Source organism: Enhydra lutris, unplaced genomic scaffold (genome assembly GCF_002288905.1).
Source record: "Enhydra lutris kenyoni isolate GAN:26980312 unplaced genomic scaffold, ASM228890v2 scaffoldscaffold9, whole genome shotgun sequence".
In the NCBI taxonomy this organism is placed as follows: Eukaryota; Metazoa; Chordata; class Mammalia; order Carnivora; family Mustelidae; genus Enhydra; species Enhydra lutris.
The window spans coordinates 40,653,723-40,665,296 of NW_019154093.1; positions in this window are offsets into that span (position 1 = coordinate 40,653,723).

The window sequence follows — 11,574 nt, forward strand, 5'->3', positions numbered from 1 at the left end:
TTGAAAGTCAAAGGGAAAATGGGGTGGGGGAGGTTTAAAGAGAAACTTTACTAAGTGAAAGAACATCCCCTAAAATAGATGTTTCTTGTCTGAAAATAACTTATTCACAAATAATTTAGCTAACTTAAAATTTTAGATAAACTTACAATTCCATGATGTAAGAAGACAGGCTGTATGTCAAAATGCCAAGCTGTAACTCTAATTTCTTTAAAAATTCTTTCATGAACGCTTCTGGTCAGGAACACAAAATGTGGCTTGAACTTTCTTCCCCTCTTGCTTCTCCATTTCTTTTTGCCTTTCACCCCCCTCACTCTCTTCATATCATTTGTCAATATTTATCTTTCTCTAAAAAAGTACTGTTATACTAGGATATATTCTTAAATGCAATTATCCAAACAAAAATCTTTCTGTAGGGGCGCCTGGGTGGCTCAGTGGGTTAAAGCCTCTGCCTTCGGCTCAGGGTCCTGGGATTAAGCCCTGCATCAGACTCTCTGCTCCGTGGGGAGCCTGCTTCTCCCCTTTCTCTGTCTCTGCCTGCCTCTCTGCCTACTTGTGATCTCTGTCTGTCAAATAAATAAAATCTTAAAAAAAAATGTACTGTTATACTAGGATATATTCTTAAAAGCAATTATCCAAACAAAAATCTTTCTGTAAAGTTAGAGTTTCTATTAAAGTAGGACATCTTTTGTGCCATTTTGCTGCTACTCTTATTTTTCACTTAACTCAGATGCTACCGAAGACCTTTACATTTCTTTCATTGCTGAACAACTACATATGCTTGCTTGAAATCATTCATACCTTGACCTTTTAAAGTCTGATTGTAAATCAGGAGGGAGGGGTGGGGGGTGGGTGGTCAGAACAAAAGGAAGAAAGGAAAGCAGGAAAGAAAGAATGAGAGGAAAATATGTTGCAATTCATCTTTAAACAAAATAGCTGGTCAGTGTATACATAGCAGTTCATCAACTGTAAGTGATCTTGTTTGCCGGAGTACTTAGGGATTGTTGACAAGTGTACTTTACATTACTTGAGAATGGATGAGCACTTTGCTGCTTTGATATAACACAGCAAAGCATCTTCTGTTTCTGTGTGTTGAGAATCAAGAGACCTGAGCTCTGGTCCTAATTTGGCCAGGGTTCTGGGCCAAACTCTTTCCGATTTCAGACGTCTCACCTAAAGGTGAGAAACCCTGCGTTTGTTGCCATGCAGGATGTGTCTAAGAAACCCAGTCAATAGAATCTTTTAAAATATTTTGCCTTGTTATCAATTCAAGCCCACCCCTACTCCATGCCGAATGTACCTGCAAGTCCATGCCAGCCAAGTTTTGCTACTTAATCTCTCAAGGGGCAATTTCCAGTAGAGTCTGAGAATAAGCAGAGGTGCTTGTGTCTCCTGCTATGGCTTACATAGCATTTTGGCACAGAGGGTTACAGCTGCAGAATGGAGAGAACAGGTTCTGGTGCTGATTGCCTGAGCCTCTTTAAGGCAAAACTCATCAGTAGTTTGTAACTGAGGGCATCTGAGCAATAGTATCAAAGAACCATTCTTTCCTGCTAGGCAATGCCGACAGTATAGTAACACGTTTCGTAATTTAGTGAAACAGCTCATTAGTTTAGGGAAATATTACGATCTACCTCTACCTTTCACAGGTCACAGAAATGAGTGTAATGGAGACTCAGTAGATACACAAATCCTGTAGACCTATTCCATGTTATGCCCACAATTACCCCTTTTATAACTGAGACAATGGTATCAGGTTTTCTCTAGTTAATTCTCTCATACTCTAAAATTTACTTTTCTCCTAAGCTGCTAATTCTTTCTACTGCTCATTGGCTTCTCTTAAATAACCCCACTAGTTTTCTGCATATAATTAAGAGTCTGAATCCCCAAATGGACCCAGTTTCTGTTCTTCCTAAGATTGCTCCACCCCATAGACAAATAGACTGTAATTAAAAATTGCTATACAATTCACCAGATGTCTTTAGACATTCCATCACTTTGAAGTAGACCAATTGTAGGCTGACATTAGCCTTATGCTTCAAGGAAGAGGCATACAAGGAGAAAAACAAAAACTTACAAGGTCTGCCACAAGCTGCCAACAGTGGTTATTCCTCTACCACAAAGTTGTACTTGCGTTTTGATTTCCTTTTTTTCTTTTGTCTTTATCTGCATGTTCTAAGAGAGTTTCAATGAGATTTTACAATTAAGAGGGAAAAAAAAAGTGAAACTGATGTTCAACATGGTTCCTCCTAGGGTCCTGAAGTAGCAGGACTGAGTCCCAAGAGAAATGATAGAGCAATCCCTGAGAAACCAGGAAAGGAGGGTAAGGCCCCCCAGGGGGCGAGGGGGGTGGGGGCTGGGGTCTAGAAGAAATCCCTGGGTGATGCATGGCCACCTCGAACCTGCTGTGTGAGAAGTGTAGAAGGAGAAAGATCTACTGCATGATAAAAAGCTTAGGTGGGCTGGGTGGAAGCTGTAGGGTTCTTTCCTTATCTTTCGTTTACCATTATGTCAGGATGCACTGCTTTCCCATTTGTGGTAATTCTGCCTCTGACCCAAGTGCTCTCAAATGTAAAATCAGGTTAGCAGAGAAGAACTGTGTTTATCAGGATTGTAGATAAACAGTATGGAAATGGTTTAAAATCTGGCAGTTGCTTCCCCAACCATTTACAGAATGTCCTCACCATATTCTTGGGATATAATGAGTGAAATTGTGATCTGAAGAATTGTTTTATGGAGTGAGGAGTACTTTGATACCAGGTTTCCTTCATCTCAGGGCTCAATCCATCCCCAAACATTGAACTTTTATGCTGACCTGCAGAGAAAACAGAGCCCAGTAGGCTGGAGGCTACTGTTTTCCAAGTTTGACCCTTGGCTAGTATCTGGGACTTGGCTTCCCATAAGTTTGCACAAACAATGTGTTTTATGGTGAAAACCTGCTCCCTATATTCCCCACTGTGGTAAGCGCATAGTGGTGTCTCATTGGGTTTTAACTTAAATGATTCTATTTCCTTTGGACAGATACTCAGGAGTGGGATTACTATATCATGTGGTAATTACTGTATACATGTAATTTTTTGAGGAACTTCTGTACTGCTTATTATTTGCCTTATGATTGGGATTGACTGGAAGGTCGTAATTAATGCTGTTTGGATAGTCTCTTCTGAGATACCTATTTAAGTTGTCTTTTTTCCAGCTTTATCAAAATATCAAAATATCAATATATAACATCATGTAAGTTAAAGGAGTACAATATATACATGACTTGATACATGTATATATGGTGAAGTGTTTACCAAGATGTTAATTAACACATCCTTCACGTCACATAATTATCATTCACTTTTTGTCTTTTTTGTTTTTAAAACAACACAAATTATTACTGGCAATTCTAGAGGTCAGAAATCCAAAAATCATGTCACTAGGCTAAAATCGATGTTGATTTTATTTATTTTTTAAGTTTATTATTAGTCTTACTGAAGTACCATTCACATACAGTGTTATATTTTTAGTCTCAGGTGTGGAAAGCCTACATTTCTTTTGAGAGCCTGAAATTTTTGTAGTTGCTAGGCGAAGAATGTCTATGTGACCGCCTCCCACTTAAACCCCTAATTTCTGAATCTCAAACAGGTGTCCCTGGGCAAAAACATCACATGGTTGTCACTGCTTTTCTGATACTGGAGGATGGGTGCACTCTCTGTGACCCTCCCTTATTAGAGGAGTAGACCATGGGAAACCTGCACATGGATACCTATGGACTCTGCCTGTTTCTTTTTCATAGTTGATCCCTGCTGTATCTCTGTAACAGATAAAGAGTATCATATGGTGAGTTCAACTGAATGCTAAGTCCGTTGAGTCCTAGTGAATTGCAAAAATGTGTGGGCAGTCTTGGGACATTGGAAGCATTGACAAACTAACTGATAACCCTGGGGAATATGAAGTCTAAGGCAAAAACAACAGTACCCTTGAGGAGCACAGCTATCTCTAAAGAAAGATAAATATTGGATTGCCATTTTCATGGCAAGCAAAATGTTAGAACCAGAATTAAAAATTATCTTTATAAACATTGTAAGAGAGATAAAATCTTGAGGATAGAAAAAGGGGGGGGGCATGTAGTGTCTTCTAATCTATTTGCAGTCATTTAAAATCTGCATGCTGTGATACAACCCACCTCTTCCCAGATGTTTTAGTGTGTAGTTTGGTGATACTGGCTTTTCATATTTAATGTCTATTTTCTCTGTTGTCTTGCATGTTTGCAGGAAATTCAGAAAGAATGTTAGCTAGCTTTTGCTGTAGACAGAATAAATTTCTAAATGTTGTGCTTTCTTTTCAAATGGGTTTCTTCTCTACATTTTCCTAAGTCAAAATCATAGTCTTCCTTCATGGTCCAGTTCAATTTTCAGTCTCTGTAAACCATCTTACTGTTCAATTCCATTATGACCAATTTTGTGCCACAATTTACCACAAGACTTTTCCTAATGGCCTTATTGGTATGACCTTTATAGTACTTTGGACTGGTCTGCACCTACTCTATTAGAATATAATATTCTAGGGAATAGAGACTACATCCTATTTAGGTACTTTATAGCACTGTGTAAGTATATATTGAATGGTATTACATTATATCACATTAGTGCAACAGAAGGGTTATATTGAAAACCATTTAATTGCCATTGCTAGCATTTATTGAGCACTTACTATGTATCATTAATTCTTCAGTGTTCTACTTTAAACTCATTTAATCCTCAAAATGGTTTATAAATTAAGACCTCTTATTTTCCCCATTTTAAAGAGGAAGAACTGAAGCTCCTGGGTGTTAATAACTTTCCTAAGATTAAACAGCTGCTAAATTTAAAAAGGTTGGCTTTGAATTGCTATAGTCTACCTCAAGAGGCTGAACTATTTAATACAAGGTACAACTGCTTCTCATAATAGATAATTAATATTAGGATTGCCTGATTTGGGGAGGGCAAAAAAACCCAAAAAGCAGAATACTCAGTTAATGATTTATGTGGATTTCAACGTTTTATTTATAAGGATATTGCATGGGACACACTTATACTAAAATTTGTTCATCTGGAGTTCAGACTTGACTGGATGTCTTTATATTTTTTTTTTTTTTATTTTTTTTTATTTTTTGTCAGAGAGAGAGAGAGGGAGAGAGAGCAAGCACAGGCAGACAGAATGGCAGGCAGAGGCAGAGGGAGAAGCAGGCTCCCTGATGAGCAAGGAGCCCGATGTGGGACTCGATCCCAGGACGCTGGGATCATGACCTGAGCCGAAGGCAGCTGCTTAACCAACTGAGCCACCCAGGCGTCCCTGGATGTCTTTATATTTTATCTGATAATCCTATGAATATACGTAATGATGCACATCCAAACAGAAGTATGCTGACTTGTGTGACAGAGATACACCAAAGAGGTAATCTTTAAGAAATAACCTGTTTTCCAGCTTGGAGTGCAGGGTGAGTAGACAGCCTACACCTAACAGATCCTCAGGTCTTTTTTGAGTTTCAGGTAGCTCCTTGTGTAATCATGCCCTTTCTGGGGCAGATGGCATCATTGACTGAGGAGGGTGTTTGTAAAGTCTCCACCATTTCAGTCCAAAGTTAGACAGGTTTGGGAAGCAATATTCATTCTAGAGCTCCAGCAGAGCTTGTTCATGGCTTTTGGAATGTGCATTATAGTTCGGAAGCAAATAGTAAGACAGTCAAAGAGAACCCAACCTGTGACAGCCTACACATAACCATGTATTGCAAAGAAGAATCTCCTTTGCCCTTAGGGGGTGGGGGGGCAAACAAAAAAAACTTGTGTTAACATAAAAGTAACTTTTATTGTAGCCCTTTTGCTGAAGTCAGGACAATATACCTTATACTAGAGTTCCAACAGAAAACAGATGTACACTCCAAATATAAAGAGTTTAATGAAGACACTGTTTACAGAGATGTGGACAAAGGTGAAGAAACCAAGAAGGTTGTTAATATTAGGAACTTGCCCCAAATGTGAAAGTTAACATAAAGACTATAAAAATCTAGCTGTGCAGAAAGTCATCGCTTCCTCAGGAAGGCCTGAGACGGTAAGGGATGGCTACTAGAGTGGTCAGCAAAACCCATAGCTGTTGCTAAACAAGAGAAGCTCCCTCCCAGACACTGGAAAAGTGCAGCCATGAGCCAATCCTAGTCTGGCGTGTTAGGAGCTAGAGGAACTCAAATCCATAATTCTCATTTCTGGAGTCTAGCCATTGCTGGTGCTTTCCATTGCCTGAACCCAACCAGGGAGAGGATAACCTCCACAGACAGAACAGGACAGGAGCAGAATAAAGAGTGGATCTGACCAGAAAATGGAAAAATACACAAAAATACTAAATAAAGCTCAAGGTCAAGAATAGCATGTTCATTCATGAAATAAAGGCAAAACACTGGATAGAGTCTATATCAGAAATTCAAAGACCTGAGTGACAGTGCTGTACACATCCCTCACCAGCTTTGATATTTCAAGCTTGTTTACTCTCTCTAGGCCTCTTTTATTTTCTGTTAAGAGTTCCATGAATTTGAGGTTTTTTCCTAAGCTTTAACATTATGTAATTATACATATTTAAATTTCCTATACAAAGTATATGAAGAAAATGACTTTGGGAAATGAGATTCAGAATTATTTAAGTAGGATAATTATCAGGTAGCAATGACCTGCTTAAAGAAAATTAAATGATCAGGAAAGGTCATCTTTAGGGGTGGCTGGTAACAGTGCATTATGAATCAGAGCAAATGTTGTCATAAGAGATGACACAAAAATCAATAAAACAGAACACAAAAACCCAGAAGACTTAATGAATTCTTCAAATAAGCCCAGTTTATATGATCCAATTCAGATCATAATAACTATACATAAAATATTTAGGTATGTAATAGGTTTTTTTTTTTTTCATTTAAAATTAAATGAAAATGTGGGTTAATCAAAAGAGCAGGTAAACTTAGATCAAAGTTCATGAGCTCAAATTTTCAGAGTACCTAGGAAAAATAAATGAGATACTTATTTGGAAGTGCTTTGAAAGCTCTAAACTATCATGTAAATACTGTTGGCCTTTTTGTAGGGGATCAGTTTATTGGAATCTTTATGGATATTTTTCTAAATAGAAAAGTGCTTGGATTTTTCTTTTTTTTTAAGTTTTTAAATTCTATGCAATGTATTACATTACATGCAATGTAATATTAGTTGCGGGTGTACAATATAGTGATTCAACATTTCCATATAACACTAGGTGCTCATCACAGCAAGTGCCCTCCTTAATCCCCATCACCTACTTTACCTATCTCTTTTTCCACCTCCCCTCTGGTAACCATCAGTCTGTTTTGCAGAATTAAGAGTTTATTTCTTGGTTTTCCCCTCTCTTTCTCTTTTTTACCTTAAGTTCATTTGTTTCTTAAATTCCACATGAGTCAAATTATATGGTATTTGTCTTTCTCTGACACATTTTGCTTAGCATAATACTCTGGCTCCATTCATGTCATTGCAGGTAATAAGATTGCACTCTTTTATGGCTGAGTAATATTCCATGTGTATATATACACTTTCTTTATCCATTCATCAGTTGAACACTTGGGCACATTTCCGTAATTTGGCTGTTGTAGAAAATGCTGCTATAAACATTAGGGTGTATGTGCCCTTTTGATTCAGCATTTTTGTATCCTTTGGATAAATACCTAATAGTATAAATGCTGGAAATAGGGTAGTTTCATTTTTTTAACTTTTGAGGAAACTCCATACTGTTTTCCAGAGTGGCTGCACCCGTTTGCATTCCCACCAACGGTGAAAGAAGTTTCCCCTTTCTTTGCAACCTTGCCAGCACTGTTGTTTCTTGTGCTTTTGATTTTAACCATTCTGAAAGGTTTGAGGTGGTATCTCACTATAGTTTTGATCTGTATTTCTCTCATGATGAGTGATGCTGAGCATCTGTTCATGTGTCTTACCATCTGTATGTCTTCTTTGGGAAAAATGTCTATTCATGTCTTCTCATTTTTTAACTAGACTTTTCATTTTTGGGGTTTGAGATTGACCCTTTAACAGGTCATTTGCAAATATCTTCTCCCAGTCTATAGGCTGCATTTTAGTGTTGTTGATTGTTTCCTTTGCTGTGCAGAAGCTTTTTATTTTGATGAAGTCCCAATAGTTTGTTTTGTTTCCTTTGCCTCAGGAGATACATCCAGAAAGAAGTTGCTACAGCCAGTGTCAAAGAGGTTACTACCTGGGTCCTCCTCTAAGATTTTTTTTTTTTTAAGATTTTATTTATTTATTTGACAGAGAGAGAACACAAGTAGACGGAGAGGCAGGCAGAGAGAGAGAGAGGGAAGCAGGCACCCTGCTGAGCAGAGAGCCCGATGCGGGACTCGATCCCAGGACTCTGAGATCATGACCTGAGCCGAAGGCAGCGGCTTAATCCACTGAGCCACCCAGGTGCCCCCTCCTCTAAGATTTTTATGGTTTCAGTTTCACATTTAGGTCTTTAATCCATTTTGTATTTATTTTTGTGTTTGATTTTGAGAGCAAGCACATGGTGGGTGAGGGGCAGAGGAAAAGGGAGAGAGTCTTTTTAAGCAGACTCCACCCTGAGAACAGAGCCCAAATGGGGCTCAATCTCATGACTTTGAGATCTCCACCGGAGCCAAAACCAAGAGTTGGATGCTTAATCAACTGTACCACCCAAGTGCCCCTATTCTAGGAGACTTTACCTGGTTTTGGTATCTGGTTTTGGTATCAGGGTTTGGTCTAACTAAGGAAGTGGTCTAATTTCATTCTTTTGCATGTAGTTGTCCAGTTTACCCAAGAACATTTGTTGAAGAGACTGTCCTTTTTCTGTTGGACATTGTTTTCTGCTTTGTCAAAACTTGACCATGTAATTGTGGGTCCATTTCTGCGTTTTCTATTCTGTTCCATTGATCTATGTATCTATTTTTGTGCCAATACCATACTGTTTTGATCTCTATAGCTTTGTAATAGAACTTCATGTCCAGAGTTGTGATACATCTGGCTTTGCTTTTCATTTTAAAGGTAGCTTTGGCTATTCAGGGTCTTTTTTGGTTGCATACAAATTTTAGAATTGTTTTCTCTAGCTCTGTGAAAAATGCTGGTGGTATTCTGATAGGGATTGCATTATATGTGTAGATTGCTTTGGGTACTATAGACATTTTTTTTTAAAAGATTTTATTTATTTATTTGACAGACAGATCACAAGTAGGCAGAGGGGGTAGGGGAAGCAGGCTCCCCGCTGAGCAGAGAGCCCAATGCGGGGCTTGATCCCAGGACCCTGGGATCATGACCTGAGCTGAAGGCAGAGGCTTAACCCACTGAGGCACCCAGGTGCCCTGGTAGTGTAGACATTTTAACAATATTTGTTCCTCCAGTCCATGAGTGTGGAATGTCTTTCCATGTCTTTGTGTCATCTTCAATTTCTTTCATCAGGGTTTTATAGTTTTTAGAGTACCAATCTTTCGCCTCTTTGGTTATGTTTATTCCTAGGTATCTTATTGCTTTGGGTGCAATTATAAATGGGATTGATTCCTTATTTCTGCTGCTTTGCTATTGGTGTGTAAAATTACAACAGATTTCTGTACATAGATGTTGTATCCTGTAATTTTACCAAATTGGTTAATTCTAGCATTTTTTTTTTTTTTTGGTGGAGCTTTTTGGGTTTTCTGTATAGAATATCATGTCATCCACATATAGTGAAAGTTTGACTTTTTCTTTGCTGATTTGAATACCTTTTATTTCTTTTTGTTTGATTGTTGTGGATAAGACTTCAGTACTACATTAAATAACAGTGGTAAGAGTGGACATTCCTTTCTTCTTCCTGACTGTAGAAGAAAAGTTCTCTGTCCCTATTGAAGGAGGATATTAGCTGTGCGTTTTTCAAATATAATATGACCTTTATCATGTTGAGGTAGATTCCCTCTAAACCTACCTTGTTGAGGGTTTATATCATGAGTGGATGCTGTACTTTGTCAAATGCTTTTTCTGCATCTATTTAAAGGATCATATGGTTCTTATCCTTTCTTCTATTAATGTGGTGTATCATGTTCATTGATTTGTGAATATTGAACCACCTTTGCAACCCAGGAATAAATCTCACTTGATCCTGGTAAATGATTTTTTTAAAAAATATATTGCTGGATTCAGTTTGCTAGTATTTTCTTGAGATTTTTGCATCCATGTTTATCAGGGATATTGGTCTGTATTCTCTTATTTGTGGAGTTTTTGTTTTGTTTTTAAGAGTGATTGATTTGGGGGGCGTGCCTGGGTGGCTCAGTGGGTTAAAGCCTCTGCCTTCAGCTCAGGTCATGATCCCAGGGTCTTAGGATTGAGCCCTGCATCAGGCTCTCTGCTCAGCAGGGAGCCTGCTTCCTCCTCTCTCTGCCTGCTTCTCTGCCTACTTGTGATCTCTGTCAAATAAATAAGTAAAATCTTAAAAAAAAAAAAAAAGAGTGATTGATTTTGAGAGCAAGCACATGGTGGGTGAGGGGCAGAGGAAAAGGGAGAGAGTCTTTTTAAGCAGACTCCACCCTGAGCACAGAGCCCCACATGGGGCTCAATCTCATGACTTTGAGATCTCCACCAGAGCCAAAAACAAGAGTTAGATGCTTAATCAACTGTACCACCCAAGTGCCCCTATTCTAGGAGTCTTTACCTAGTTTTGGTATCAGGGTAATGATGGCTTCATAGAATGAAATTGGACATTTTTTGTTTCTGGGTTTTGGAATAGTTTGTGAAGATTATGGGTTAACACTTCTTTAAATGTTTGGTAGAATTCTCCTGGGAAGCAGTCTGGCCCTGGACTCTTGTTTTTGGGAGATTTTTGATTACTGATTCGATTTCTTTGCTGCTTATCAGTCTATTCACTTTTTCTATTTCTTATTTCAGTTTTGGTAGTTTGTTTCTAGGACTTTATCCATTTCTTCCAGGTTGTTCCATTTGTTAGCATATAGCTTTTCATAGGTCTTTTTTTTTTTTTTTAATAATTGTTTGTATTTTTGTTGTGGTATTATTTCTCTTCTCTCCTTTGTTATTTTATTTATTTAGGTCCTTTCTCTTTTCTTTTTGATGAACCTGGCTAGAAGCTTATCATCTTATTTAAAAAAAAAAAAAAAAACACAAAAAACTCCTGGTTTCATTTATCTGTTTTAAGATTTTTTTCAATTTCTAGATTATTTATGTCAACTCTAATCTTTATTATTTTGTTCATTCTTCTGGTTTTGTTGTTCGTTTTTCCTATCTTGTGGATTTTTCTAAGCACATATTTTAAAAGAGGAATGAAGGATCATGGCAAAAATATGACAGGGATAAAATGTAGTTTATTAGTATGGTAGATGATATCACTTTTTATCAAATATTCCAGTTTCTGTCTCTGTAGTGCCTCTTCATGTGAGAGGATAATACTCTGTTGAAACTCATAGTGGCCTTGAGACTTTCTATGACTAATGAACTATTGGTAGAAGAGATATGATACGTGAGGCAGAAGTTCAACAGGTGGCATGACTCGTTCCCTTCTGTCATAATAAATAGCAAAGTACTAAGTAGAGACTGCTCA